The sequence below is a fragment of the Mauremys mutica genome, chromosome 18 (assembly GCF_020497125.1).
Source record: "Mauremys mutica isolate MM-2020 ecotype Southern chromosome 18, ASM2049712v1, whole genome shotgun sequence".
Taxonomy (NCBI): domain Eukaryota; kingdom Metazoa; phylum Chordata; order Testudines; family Geoemydidae; genus Mauremys; species Mauremys mutica.
In genome coordinates this window covers 1447699-1462828 of record NC_059089.1, presented here as the reverse complement: position 1 = coordinate 1462828, position 15130 = coordinate 1447699, and the positions used below count along the sequence as shown (strand labels likewise).

The 15130-nt window shown below is 51.0% G+C and overlaps 1 pseudogene; it reads left to right on the top strand.

Annotated features, from left to right (window-relative positions):
• Window positions 1–15130, top strand: part of LOC123352485 — a 139935-nt pseudogene that overhangs the window by 20021 nt on the left and 104784 nt on the right.

The window sequence follows — 15130 nt, the reverse complement described above, 5'->3', positions numbered from 1 at the left end:
CATCAGAGAATCTGCAAGGGCAGTGAACACCATAAAACCCTCTAGGGCAGGGGTCCCCAACCTTTTCAGGACCAGGGACCGGTCATGCCTGCGGAGGGAGCGCTCCTCCCGCGGCTCGGGTAGACCTCCCGCAGGCACGCCTGTGGGAGGTCCACCAGCGGACGGTTCGCTTGTCGCGGCTCAGCTGGACTGCCCGCAGGCATGCCTGCGGAAGCTCAACCGGAGCCGGTGGACCTCCCGCAGGCGTGTCTGCGGGCGGTCAAGCTAAGCCGCGCGACTAGCGAACCGTCCGCAGTAATGCCTGCGGGGGGTCCACCGGAGTCCCGGGAGCAGCGGACCTCCCGCAGGAGCCCCCCGCCCCCCGCCGAAGACCGGGCTGGTGGGGGGGGCTCCCAGCCGCGGGCCTTCGGGGCACTTCGGCGGCGGGTCCCGGAACAGAAGGGGCCCCCCGCCGCCGAAGACCGGGCTGCGCTTCGATGGCGGCGGGTCCCGCTTCTACCCCCCCCCCGCCCGGCCGCCGCTTCTCCCCGCCCCCGGCCTCCCCCCCCCGCCCGGCCGCCGCTTCTCCCCCCCCCCGGCCCCGGCCCCGGCCCCGGCCCCGGCCGCCGCTTCTCCCCCCCCCGGCCCCGGCCCCTGATTCTCCACCCCCCCGCCCCGGCCCCGGTCCCGGCCCCGGCCTCTCCTCCCCCCGCCTGGCCCCCGCCCCGGCCGCCGCTTCTCCCCCCCCGCCCCCGGCCCCGGCCGCCGCTTCTCCCGGCCCCGGCCCCGGCCCCTGCTTCTCCCCCCCTCCGCCCCGGCCCCGGTCCCGGCCCCGGCTTCTCCCCGGCCCCGGCCCCGGCCTCTCCTCCCCCCGCCTGGCCCCGGCCCCGGCCGCCGCTTCTCCCCCCCCCCGCCTGGCCCCGGCCCCGGCCCCGGCCCCCGCTTCTCCCCCCCCCGGCCCCGGCCCCGGTCCCGGCCTCGGCTTCTCCCCGGCCTCGGCCTCTTACCGAGCGCGTCGCCGGCAGGGCCTGAGCTCCGTCCCGCTCAGAGCCGCGTGGTGAGGGGGTGGGGCTGTGAGCTCCACGCCGAGCGGAGGCAGCTGCCCCGCCCCCTCCCCACGGCGCTCGGGGCGGGGCTCAGGGGCTCAGCCGGAGTCTCGGCGCTTGATGCGCCGAGGCTCCCGGAGAGGGGCGGAGGCGGGAGCCTCCGCTCTTCTCTTGGGGGCCCCTGCGGAGCCCGGAGCAAATTGCCCCCTTTGTCCCCCTCTGGGAGGTCCACTGGGTCGGTTCGCGGCCCGGTTTGTAAGAGGCTGCGGACCGGTACCGGGCCGCGGACCGGGGGTTGGGGACCCCTGCTCTAGGGCTATCAATTTTTTTTCTTTCATACTTTTCCTGATTCCCACATAATAACTTTTTTAATCTGTTTGAACTGTTTGCAGCACTGTTATCCCTCAGCTTGGCCAGATGAGTGGCCCATTTATGCCTTTTGTAGTTTGCCTTCTTTTGAGGTGGGCCCATTTGTCCTTTCTATCAACTCAATTATCCCACAAATAACTGGAGTGTGCCCTTCTTATGAGGAACCAGAGAGCATCACATTTATACCTTTCCTCCTATTGCAAAGTGATTGTTAGAGTCGCCAGTGATACAGATTGAATCCTTGCCAGTTGTTCTCACGTTGCTCTGGGTTGTGCTAAAGAGCAGTTACATTGGGAATTTTTCATGTTATAGTTAAATAAAGAGGAGCAGGGGAAAAAAGTGTCATTTCAGCCTCTGTGACACTGGAAGGAGATGGGGTGGTTCAGAGATTCCCTCCTTCCCCATCACTCCAGAACTGTTACATTTTGGCTTCTCTGTGCAGAGTTTATTTTCATCACATTCTATCCCTCCACTTCTCAAAATGTCATATGAGGAAGAGTTCTCAGCTGTCCGTGCTTGGAGATGATGCTTTGATTTCTTTCCTCCTATATCAGAGTCGCTATGACTGGAGATGAAAGTGTCAAAGACCTGGAAGGGGAATTTAAATGAATCCCAAACATAGTGTGATTATTTGGCATTTAAATTCCAGGTTTCATCTATTGGTAAAGCCACTTCTGGCAAGAGGACTATTTTGTCCCCCATTATGGGATGCTGGGATGCTTACAATTTTGTAAATAATATAACTGACTATTGAGAGAGTGCTGAGTGAAGCTGCTTTGAATGGATCAGAGGAGAATGTGATGGGAGAATCTCTTGTCCTGATTCTAACTAATCAGATGTAACCTGCTCTGGAATTTCTCTTGATACTTTCATTGCCATGTATTCTGTCTCTCTGTGATGTGGGTTTCTCTCTTTCCTGAAGGCTGTTTGCTCACCCAATTGGATATTAGTTCAGTTCGATAGGACGTAGCTCAGATTTCTTGGAGAATTGAAGACAAATGACCATTTCCTAAAATCCTCATTTGTCACTTCAGCTTTGCTTTTTCCCACCCCTCCATGATGACAGTTCAAGTGCAGTTCTGTCAACAGTGGAGAACTCTCCAATTTCCTGCACATGCTAACAAAGAAACAGCAGTGATTTAAAATCTCTATTCGGAAATGGTGAACAACAGCAGAAGCCCAATTAACTGAAGGAAGTGTATATGATCACAGTGGAGTTCAATTATTTAAGTCAGTATTTTCTCAGATGATTTGGGGAGAGAATTCCACATTAAGTGATTTTTAACTTGGCAAAGTGCCCATGTATTTGGTTCCCGAAGCATTTTTGTAACCCATGCCCCACAGAAGATCTTTCCTATTCGGAATGCTCCCCTTCATGATGCAGGTGTTGAGGAAAGAGAAGTGGTATTTTTGTTCAATTTATCCTTAATGGATGCTCAAAATGTGTATAAAATGAAATCAGTGTTGGAAATCTAATAGCAGCAGAAAAATAGCTCTTTTTAAATAGAAATTCTAGCTCTGGTAATGAAGATTCTGATCCAGGCCTGTATCCAGTCCCTTGCCTGGACCTGTGTCACCAAATTAAAGAAAAGCTGGGCACGTTTCCGGAAGCCATTGCTTACGACACTGCTGAGATTTTGAGTGGTTTTGTAAAGGATTCTACTTCTGAGAAGTGTAAATTTACCCTAAAAAGGGCAAGGAAACAAAGGGCATCGGGGATGTGTGTTTTTTCGGATGAGGCAAGAAAAGGGAGCAGCATTGTCCCCCTTGGGTAGCCCCTGTTCAATTCCAGGTCAGAAAGCAAAACTCTCCTGCAAGAATATCCAAAAAATATTGTGTTTCACTTCACTTCATAAGTACAGTTGTGTGGCAATTAAATGATGACCCTAAAATTTCATAAAAGCAAAGAACGCTGAACAAAAAAGTGTGGGAAATACGGCTGTATCTGAGAAAATGGCTTGGAATGAAGGAAGACAAAAATTGATCGGTTGAGAGAAAAGACCCTGTTTCCCCCTAGTTTGGAACGTCTCTCACAACTACTGGAATAGAAAAGCTAAACAAATGGTGCTCTATTGTTGCAAAGGAGATTGAAGTGAGGCCATTTTCTCCAGATAAAAGAAAATGGTCATGTCAGGAGTGGGATTTGAAACCACGTCTCTATGCAGAAACCAGAACACCCAAGAGAGAGGAAAAAAGAGTCTTAAAACTGGCACTTTGGACCAGTCCACAATCCTAACGCTACAAAGAATGTGACTTATCAACCCTAGTTTTCATCATATTTGATGACACTCTTTAGGGAGGCCAAGATGGCACATCTCTTTCAACTCCTAGAGACCTTCTCCAACACAGCTGATTTTTAGGCACACTCACCCGGACCTAAATTTACACGTTTCCTGGAGTTCCATGAGTTCCGCAGTGTTGGAATCTCCCTGCTCACGTTTTAAGTGAATAAAAGATGGGTGCTGGCATTCGGAGACCCTCAAAATCCTGCCCTGGAGGCCAGACAGTTAAGCAACCAGCATCCACAACCTCTACCATGATAGCATCCTGTCTGGCAACAACTCACTTATCAATAGCTGGGGTCTGAAATCCTCATTTCTTTGTTGTTCTATCACTGTAGTCTCCACTTTCCTGTTGCTTGTCTGCATAATCTCTGTCTGGTTCTCTGATTGTTTCTGTCTGCTGGATAATTAATTTGTTGGGTGTAAAGCAATTCAGGTGGTGGGGTATAACTGGTTAGATAATCATGTTACAATATGTTAGGATTGGTTACATTTCAGTAAAATGATTGGTTAAGGTATAGCTAAGCAGAACTCCAGTTTTACTATATAGTCTGCAGTCAATGAGGAAGTAAGTGGGCGAATGGGAATGAGGGTTGGGGAATTGGAGTTATGTTTTGCTAAGGGGTGGAATAGGAAGAGGGAATGGGAACAGGGACATAGACAAGACTCTGTGGTGTCAGAGCTGGGAAGGGCGATGCCGAGGAAGGAAATAGGAATCATTGCTTGCTGGAAGTTTACCCCAATAAACATTGAATTGTTTGCACCTCTTGAACTGCGGGTATTGCTGCTCTCAGGTCATGCGAGAAGGACCAGGGAATGGGAGGGTGATGTACGTCTTTCAGGGTGTGAAAAACCCTGGAATCAGTATAATTAAGCTGCCCTAAGCCATGGTTAGATAGTGCTAAATGAAAGGAAAGATTGTTCTGTCAATGTAGCTATTACAGGGATGGAAAACCCCTCCACTCACTGTAGCAACTGTCTACTCCACAGTGCTGTAGCAGTGTCACAGCAACATTTTAAGTGTAGACAGCCTCAGAGTGAGACCAGGTCTGGTTCTGTGGATGCTCCGGCACTACAACAAGAGCAGTGACAATACACGAATGCTTCCGTAGTTGGCAGGATTCAAACTTGCCTGGGGAGACCCCAGTGGATTTCTAGTCCATCGCCTTAACCACTCGGCCATAACTACTTGATGTATAGGTGCTTCACTACACAATGATTCTGTTCTCACTGAATTGTCACTTCAAATTGCTCAGACCAGCTCCCCCAGCACACTCCTGGCTGTGCATTAGTGTAAGTGTGTCCATGGCTGAACAACAAGAGTTCCTGCCCATTTCCCTTCCGGCTGGAGCATGATTAGAGAGTGTTTGTGGTTAATGACATTGCTATAGATTGTTGTTCATTCCCCACACTGACAATTCAGACCGTCCCGTTCCTCTTCGAATCTCCATCAGATCATGCCAATAGCCGGAGTCAGGATTTCTCTGGGGCACTGAAATGTTTCAGGGGGTTGGTGCGTGAGCTCAGCCTTGCATCCATCCCTGATGTTTCATGGACTAACAACAGGAACGTAAAGAAAGAGCTGATCCAATATCTCACTGTCAGAGGTGAAGGTGGCCTCGTCCCGTCTGCATGACCATTGCCATTGCAGGAGAGAAGGTGTCAATGGAATCGAATGCCCTGGCTCAAACAAGAGACACAGGGAGGTTTTGCTGTTCATGGATCTGTGCAAAGGAAATTGTGTCTGTGTGAAATTGAGGAGGGAAATGAAATGTCCCCATGGTGGCCCAATGCCCTAAGGAATGTGGGCGATGGACTCCGGCTGGGAAATGATTTCACAGGATCAATGTATCGCCCTGATTAAAAGCTATGGCTAAAAGGCAGCCACTGTTGTTAGTACCTGAACCTGTGTAGGGACGCCCGAGTGGGTATCAAGTCCATTGCCTCAACCAGGGGTAGTCGATTATTTTATCAAGATTCAAATTTCTTGGTCAAGGTATAGTCAATGTATAGACGCCAGAGAAAATAAGACACTGATGATGATAAGAAGAATATAGAAATATTTTGCCGTCACTATGGGCATAACTATGATAATTGTTTTGTGTTTCACTCTTTATGGCACCACCTTCCTTCCCTTTAGACTTCTAGTTTACCAAAGGTAAAACTAAACATCTCTTCAGATACCAGGGAGTGTTTGTGTTCATTCCTGCTAGCTACACAGGGATTTGATGTAGCTGCTTTCAGTCCTCCGGCTTTGGTGGGATAAGTAACATTTCAGGCTGTCACTGAACTGAAGGAGGGAGATCATTTTTTGACAGGTTACGCCTCCTCTTAAAGGTGTTTGTCTGGCAGCCTTGGTTCCCAGGTCTCTCCCGAGGGAAGAAAGTTTCTGTGCAAAATACCAAACCTTTTAACAGAGCGGAGGGAAAGGCAACGGCCACATGATGAGGCCAATATGTACCACAACATGATTCTTTTATGTGGGATGACATCACCTTTCAATGGGGTTCTGGGGGGCAGGAAAAGCAGCAATGGCGAGACTGAGTGGGCTCCTTTCTGGCTGACATGGTGGGCTGTGGGGGGGTTGGGAGTTGCCTATAAGCCGTAAGTGGACTTGGTGCAGTGAAAACCGCTGCTCCATTCTGGCTGACCTGGGGGCGCCATTGATGACATGGGAGTGGGGGCAGGGCGCTGGCTGTGAGCAAATGGGATCCAGGAAGCCCCAGTCTGCCCCTCCAAGGGCCAAGTCTTCTTCTTCTCTCCTGCCACGGGGAGCCTGGCCTAGAGCCTGCCCAGCATGCACTGCAGCTCGAGCATTAAGCCTTCCTGTGTGGCCTGTGCTGGAGCTGACTCTGGACCCCTGTGGGGCACTGTTGGGGGAAATCCCGACTGCAAATAATTCTGGCCACAAGATCAACCCATTGGGTGGAATGGGGCAAGCTGGAGGCCTGGTGCCTTAGTCTGTGGGGCCAGCAGGTCAAGCCATTTTCCTGCATGTGGGGGGGGGAGGCAGCCGCTGTGGTTAGCCCTTCCTGCTCCCTGCACTGCTGCACCCTAAAATCCCTGTCGGCCGGCAAGATGGGCTGGGAGCCTGGAGAGAGGAGGCAAAGGGGTGGCCCGAGCCCCCTCGGCCCCTGCCCCTGCCCCAGGCAGCCCACAGAGACCTGATGCCTCCCCAAGTGACACACGGAGATGTGCCAGCAGCGCTATGGCGGCTCCCTGCCCACTCTGCCCCCTCCCTCCCTGCCACACTGCTCCTGGAAGTGGCCGGCATATCCCTGCAGCCCGGAGTGCAAACGCCACAGCTGACCCGCCCCCGTATCCCACTGCCTAGGAGCCACTGCCGGAGGGGAGTGTGTGCCAGTCACTTTGGGAGCTGTGCTGCCCGAGGTAAGCACCTCCACCCCCGACCACCTCCTGCACCCCTACCCCTGCCCCAGCACAGAGGCTCCCTGTGTCTTGAACAAGCACTTTCAAGGATTGGTCAAGAACTTCTGCTCTGTTTCTGTGAAAGAGGCACAAAAAAGGGAGCCCAACGGACAAGTTTAGTTCACACGCACAAACTGGCAGGGCCAAGCCTGGATCTCTCAGTTACTCAGAAGGCTCTTCAGCCAGCTCTCCCCAAAGGCCAGTCTCTAGAGGCTTTTGTGACATGATGTACTTCAAAATAGCTCCCTGTAGCTCACATAGTCATCATTCCTATATTGCTGTGATATGTCCTACCAACCATTCCATGTAAGTTATCATATGAAAAGTCATGATCTGCTGAAATCGGTTATTCTGTCCAAATATGTATAGCATGAGGGTGTGTGAAGTTATGCATTTTGCTGTATGGTTGTTACTGAAATAGGCTATAATTTTGCTAGTGACCCCTGCCGAGGAGGGTGTTCAACAGCCATGAATCAGCAGAGGAATTGTAATTAAGGGATTTCCAATTCAGTGACAGATGCCCAAACACAACACTGTGGGAACAGCTCAAGTCTATGACTCAGTTGCACAAGACCACAGCAGGAGGATTCCCCAACCTAGTGACTCAGCAGAGCCCACCTGGACACTTCTGGGCAAGTGTCTTCTAGACCCTTGAACTAAGGATATAAAATAGGAGACTGTGGCATCATGTTTTTGCCTTTCTCCTCCCCCACCTATGCTGGAAGCAGCAGGAATCCTGAGAAAATGAAGGTCATCTGAGGACAGTAATCCAGGTTTTAGGGGGAATTCTATGTATTAAGGAGGGTAACATCCAGTAGGATGAGAAAATTGCTTGACCTAACTACTGCCTAGTGTAATAAGGTGTAAAGTTTAGATTTTGCTGTGGTCGTACAGTGCTTAGTGCTCTGCGTTCTGGCCTCAAGAGCCATGGATGCAAGTTGAGTTACGGTGATCTTTTCCTTGTCTCCACATTTCTTATGTGCCTCCTTCTGACACTTGTCAGAAAAAACAACTGGTTTCTTTTGGAAGCATTTGCATTGCAAGGCAGGGCTGCCCGGGGGGGGGCAAGAGGGGCAATTTCCCCCGAGCCCCACAGGGGCCCCCACGAGAGTTTTTCGGGGCCCCTGGAGCGGGGTCCCTCACTCGCTCCAGGGGGCCCGGCAAACTCTTGCGCGGCCGGGCGCAGGAGCTTCTGCTCCTGGTCTTCGCCGGTGGGGGGGTCCTTCCGCTCCCGGGTGGAAGGACCCCCCGCGCTGGCAAATTACCGCCAAAGATGGAGCGGGACCTGCCGCCGAAGTTCAGCTCGGTCTTCGGCAGTAATTCAGCGGCGGGGGGCCCTTCCCTTCCGGGACCCGCCGCCGAAGTGCCCCGAAGACCCGCGGCGGGGGCCCCCCTCCGCCGAATTACCGCCGAAGACCGGGCTGCGCTTCGGCGGCGGGTCTCCCTCCGTCTTCGGCGGTAATTCGGCGGCAGGGGGGGGCCCACCGCGGGTCTTCGGGGCACTTCAGCGGCGGGTCCCGGAATGGAAGGGCCCCTCACCACCAAAGACCCCGGGCCCCCAGAATCCTCTGGGTGGCCCTGTTGCAAGGCAGAGGCAGTCCTCTCTGTTTCCGCAAAAGATTCACCAAAAGGTGGGAAGAGCAGACACATTTGTTAAGGCACTACTGGGAGCTGCATTCCTAACTCCACTTTACCTGGGAGGTGAGTCACCCAGCTTAGCTACGGTGCGACTCTCTGGGACTTTTCTCCCAACCGCTCCATTTTTCATCAATGATAATCAAAAGGAAGGTGACATGACGTGTGTGTGAACATCTCCAGGGAATCACAAGGATGTGTGGCGCAGGATCTCATGTTGCAGCAATTGCAGTCGAAGCAACCGCCATGCCAATGTCAGTCATAGCAGCGTTTTCATCAACTCCAGGTTTGTGATTTGATTGTTTCCAATGCTTCTCTCCAAAGAAGCCCTTTCCTTAGAAAGCAATGACTTGGATACCAAGGGAGGCCTCTTCTGTTTCCTAGGAAGACACAGGAAAATGTGAGTAGAGGAGACAAAAGCCATACGCCAAGACACCGCTGGGAGTTGAAGCCAGGATCTCCTGTTTACTAGACAGGTGCTTTAGCCAGCTAAGTCATGGTGCCTGCCTGAAAAAAGTATTTGCAACTGTTTCATTTGATGGTTCAAGTCAACACCTGCAAATTCTAAAGTACAGACGTTCCCCATTTCCCTCAAGACTTGCAGACCTTGAGGTGTCTGGCTCTCTGTGCACAGAAAGCCACAGCTGAGTAGACAGAGGGCTTCTAACATGTGCCTCTCCCACCAGTCACTGTGATCATATAATGGTTAGTGATCTGTGTTTCAGTCGCAGCAACCTCAGCTCAGTTCTGTGTCATGGTAACCTTTCCTTCAGCTCCAGACTTCTCATTTGCCACTTTCCACGTGTGGTGGGCTGTCTGCCCCAAACAAGCAGGAGAAAGATTAAGGCAGCCTTGAAGAGGCTGTGCAGAACCCAGCCTATCAAGAAAGGGCTTATTGGGAGAGCCAATCAGGAGAAGGCTTGCTGGAGCAGCCCATATATAAAGAGCTGCTCAGCACAGCAAGAGTTAGTCACTCCTTGGAGTTTGAGGAGGGAGGATTGGCTGCCAGGAAGGAAGGCAGGAGCAGGGAGGGCACCATGATCAGAGTAGTGCTGGGGTAAGGGGTGCATGAGTGACCTCCTGGCTGACTACTGCCAGACTAAGGCCCTGATACAAAGGTGGAGGAAGGTTCTAGGTCTGTTGGGAAATGGTCCAGGGAAACAGATGGCAGGGTTGGAGGTTCACACCTTTTGCCTCAGTAGCCACTGACACAGGTGGCTACACCCTGGACTGCAGCTGGCCACTGAGGCAAGTGTCTGGGTAGAGGACACCCCCCCACAACCAGCAGGGGGGAGAGAACTGAGTGGGGCACAGCCAGAGGGCTGTGTCCATAAGAGGACACTGAAGTCCTGAGAGCAACATGGGTCCTAATGATAGAACAGATGGTGGCCAGACACTACTAGATGAAGGCGCACCGGAGAACCAGAGCTAATTGCTAGGATGGTCAGCAGGAAATGCTGCAGTGAGGCATGCCCCATGGCACCAAGACTTAGCCGCAAGGAAGGCTCTCTCTGTCTTGAACAAGCACTTAGAAGGATTCTGCTGACAGATCTTTTCTTTTTCTGAAAAGAGATACAAAAAAAGGAGCCAACAGACACATTAGGTTCGGCAAGGAAGAACAGGCAGGCCAAGCCAGGCTCTCCTGGTTAGTAGGAAGGTTCTTCAGCCAGCTCTTCCCAAAGATCACTGTCTAGAGGCCTTTTAATAGCCACTGCAGATGTTCACCACAAAAGAGATGCCAAAATGGAGTTCTCCACTGCCTGCAGCCATCACGCTACCAGGAGTTCTGTGCACAGAGAGGCCCCTGCTGGTGGCAAAAGGCTTTGGTAGAGACTCTTCTGACACCACCCGTTCTCATATAGTGTGTAGTGCTCTGTGTTGTGGCTTCAGCATCCACGGATGCCAGTTCAATTGGGGGACATTTTTCCTGTTTCCACATTTGTCTAATGGCTCCTTTCAACACTTGTCACCAAAAAGACCTGTTTCTTTTGCAAGCGATGTACAGCTAGGCAAAGGCAGTCTTCTCCATTTCCTCAAAAGATCACCAAGCTGTGGGGAGAGGAGACACAGTCAGCCAAGCTGGGTGCTGAATCTCCTCTTTATTCAGCAGGTGTCTGTGAAGGACACAAATCTTCATCGTGTAGAGGTCAAGAATAGGACTTTATTACACACAGTGCTGGCGGAGTGGGCTTATTAGGCTCAGAGACACTGTTAATTAATTAATTACAATAGAATACATAGATTTTCCATGGGCGGGGGAAAGTGACAGGCTAGGCAGTTCCACACCCCGGGACAGGTTTTGCAAGACAGGATAAGCACATTAGCCAATGGTTAACAGATTAGATAATATCTCCACCCATGGTCTCAAGTTAGCAAGTTAACATTTCATTAATACTTTGATATAATGTTATTAGTATAAAATATATATGTTGAATTCTGATTTGGGATCCATAGGAATGGAGCAACTCCTTTGATTGTCCAACAGGTACATTCCTAGGGGTTAAAGCAAAGAAAGAGTGAAAGTATGTGGCAATAAAGATTGTTTTCTGTGTGTCTTAAGGCAGGCATTGGTCCCTTGGAAGGGAGGTGGAAGGATGCCATATCTTATACTGACGTGCCAACTTTTCATAAACTCAAGGTTGGATCTGTGGGAAGAATGTCTCCCTAGAGAAGAAACAAACACAATAGGAATAGGGATTCTTTGTTCAGTCTGCAATTCTGAATAAGACACAATCATTTAGTTCTAAGCTCCAACACCTGGCAATTTGCTGACCAGGCCTACCTTAGCAAGCAAGGCTTTCTGTTTACCCAGCTTTCTCTTAGCTGGTCACTATTTGCTAGGCCTCTGGTCCTTGACCATACTCTGGACTTTGGGTCTGGAAAAGAACTGGCACAATCCATAGACCAGGTTGTTATATAAAATGCACAGGGATTTGAACCCTTCACATACAGTAATGGCAAAGTTCTTGGTTCAGGCTTGTAACAGTGATGGAATAAACTGCAGCTTCAAATCAAGTCTCTGGAGTCTATTCAAAGCTGGGATGGGTCATTCAGTCCTTTGTACAGAGCTTCAGTTTGTAGCAAAGTCCCTCCAGAGGTATGAAGCAGGATTGAAGACAAGATGGAGACGAGACATCAGCGTTTTATAGTCTCTTGCCATGTGGTCTTTGCTTTCTTTGTCCCAAGGACACTCTATCCAGCACGTGGGATAGAAAAACCTTAGAGTTCTCTCCATAGGCAGGTCCCTGCTACCTTGCTGAGTCACAAGGCGTATCTGCCTTCTCTCAATGGGGCGATTGTATAGCTGATGGTCCTTAATGGGCCATCAAGCAGGCTAGACAGAACTGACACCGGAAGCAGAGCACAAGATTGAAATACGGGCAGCATAGAGCCAATATTCATAACGTCAACTAAAAAAAATGATACACATCTAGAGATAGCATCATTATAATCAACCAATCAGAACCTCTCCATAGGCCCCTTGCACGACACCTTTCTACAATATTGGCTGCAAATATAGAACAGCGGTCGTAACGGTGATCTATACAGTTACAGATTATGTAAATAACGTCACAGGAGGTGACACGGCATCAGTGAGACTGATACTGGAATACTGCCTCCAGTTTTGGTGTCTTCATTTGAAAAAGATGTTGTGAAATTGGAGCTGGGGCAGCAAAGAGCCAACAAATGTTGTGAGGTCTGGAGGAAAATGCCTTCTAGTGAGCTACGGAAAGAGCTCAACCTGTTTAGCTGATCAAAAGAAGATTGAAAGGTGACTTCATTGAAGTGTTGAAGTGCCTTAATGGAGAGAAAAGATTGGATATTAAAGGACTCTCTAAAATAGCAGAGAAAGGAATAACAAGATCCAATGGCTGGAAGGTGAAAAGAGATAAATTCATATTACAACTAAGGCACAAATATTCAACAGCGAGGATGATTCACCACAGGAACAAGCTACCAAGGAAAGTGGTGGATTCTCCATCTCCTGATGTCATTTCATGAAGACTCGATGCCTTTCTGGAATGTCTTTGCCCCCAAAGTAGCTCTTGTGTCCTACAGGAGGCCTGTGATATGCAGGGGGCCAGATTAGGAGCTCTAATGGTCTCTTCTGGCCATAAAGTCGACTAATTTCTGAAAAACTGAGTGTAGCATTGGGAGCAGTATCTGATGTTTTCCTGTCTAGCCAGCTTGCTGCCTAGAACGAACGCTCCTTGAGTGGGGTGATCCACAGGGAGTAGCTCAAACCTCCACAGTGCCTGGCCAGGGGCAGGACATTGGCACAGCAAGGGAGGGGTGTGGCAGTGACATCACAAAGGCCTTTTGCAAGACCTCAGACTATTGGTCCAAGGTTGTGGGGAGGTGGTGACCTCACAGAGAGATGCTGACATCAGCCAGGCAGGACAGGGTGAGGGTCCAGGGAAACCTCAGAGACCCCTGTGGCTTTGCTGCAGCAAGTCTCCTTCTCCAGGTCTCTCTTTGAGGACTGAGAGAGTATTCGGGTTCACGGACGTGAGCGCCAGGAGGAACCTCTTTCGAGTTTCCTCCTTCCCTTTTAGTGATTTTACTAGAAAACAGCTGTCCCTGTTTAGAAGGTGAGAGCCTCCTCGAGGGAAGGGGTGTCATGGGGTGTCACAGTTCGGATGCTGGTGGGCCCCCCCCCCATGTATGGAAGTTCCCACCCCCTGCTCTGTGTTCGCAGTGCCGGAGAGCAGCATTCCACGGCAGTGATTTGCTCCTGGCTGCCGGAGCAGAGCAGCAGGCTCAGCTGTCAGAACTTCCTGGAGCTCGGAAAGGGGAGGGGCCCAGCCTCTGTAGCAGGAATGCAGGGCAGGTGAGTTCACGGCGGGCATTGTGGGATACTGGCGGAGGCCAGTTATGGTGATTTAATGACCAGCAGCATTTACATTGGCACTCTGTCACTTTAAGTTTGCTGCAAAAAGCTCTAGGCCTCTCATCGAAGTGGTTTTATTTTGTCACCAAAACAGGGCAGTTTTGTCGCCAGACGTGGCATTGCAGTGTGTGCACCAGCCACACCAAGCTGCCGACCGAGGGAGCGTTGTGTGTTCTTCACACACCTGAGCAATATATTTCTGCTGAAACAACTTTGTAGTGCAGACCTGGCCAAAGATTCACTCACACACACAGCTTGCAAGGAAAATGTCACCTGCTCCTCTGCTTTGCAGAATCCAAACACAAGGAAAGCTTGTCAGGTCCTGGTGGAGATGGCAGGGAGTCAGGTGTGGGCAGACACTGTGTTTTACACCCAGGCAGGCACCATGGCTTAGCTGGCTAAAGCCCCTGCCTTGTAAACATGTGATCCTGGGTTCTACTCCCAGTGGTGGCTTTGGGGGCACCTGGTATTGGCTACTGTCAGAGGACAAGATTCAGAGCTATATGGGCCTTTGGTCTAGCCTAGTGTGGTTTTTCTCATGGTTTAAATTACACTCACAGGCACTGATAATAGTTACTGAAAGTTTGGGAGTTAGGCGCTGATAGATCAGTGGTCCAAGCCCCTTGTAGACACCCCCCCTCCCTCTGGGACAGGGGCAGGTCTGAGCTCTCGCACCAAAGGCTCATTGTGGCTGCCAGAACCTGTGAGTGGCTCATTTCGTTTGCACCCTGGGTTGAGTCCTGCTTTGTGCACCATGTCTGAGAATGAAAATCCTAAACCACCCTTTGAAATGACAAATGCAGCAGGACGTGTCATTGTCCCTGACCCAAAGCAGACAGACCAATGGAGAAATGCCGTCGAGTCCAAGGTAATATTCACTGCGGTTTTACCATTTCCACTTGCTAACCTCCCTCCTATCTGCCCAGCCCAGGTGTCCTCTGCCTCAGCTGCTGCTCCCGGCCTGCTCTAGAGTCAAACACGCAGGGCCTCCAGGGGAACAGAGGCTGGGACAGGGCAGCAGCCTGGGCTGGGCTGGGCAGATGCTGGGAGTTCTCGTTCCCTGAGAACTGGCCTGGCTCCCTTCCCCACAGCAAACCAATCAATTCCACACCCCCTCCCCAGAAAAATCAGCGTGGAGCCAAGGGCAGCAGGGGCCGATTCCCCCTAGTTCCCACCGAGGCAGGAGAGAACCCAGGGCCTTTCTAGCAGAGCTTATGGAACCGACATGGGGAAACCAGCCTTTAATAACAGGCAGTTCACGTTTAAGCTCAGTGTTTTTAACAATTTTTACAACCTTAAATCACCCTTCAGTCGCAGTGTCACTATCCATAACATTGCTTCAGCCTTATAGGTTCCCAAGTGCAAAACTCAACATCTCTTCAAACACAAGAGAGTGCAGATCAGTCAGTGCTCAAGAGTCATCCCACATAAAAGAATCATGTCGTGGCCTCATCATGTGGCTGTTGCCTTTCCCTCCGCTCTGTTAAAAGTTTTGGTAT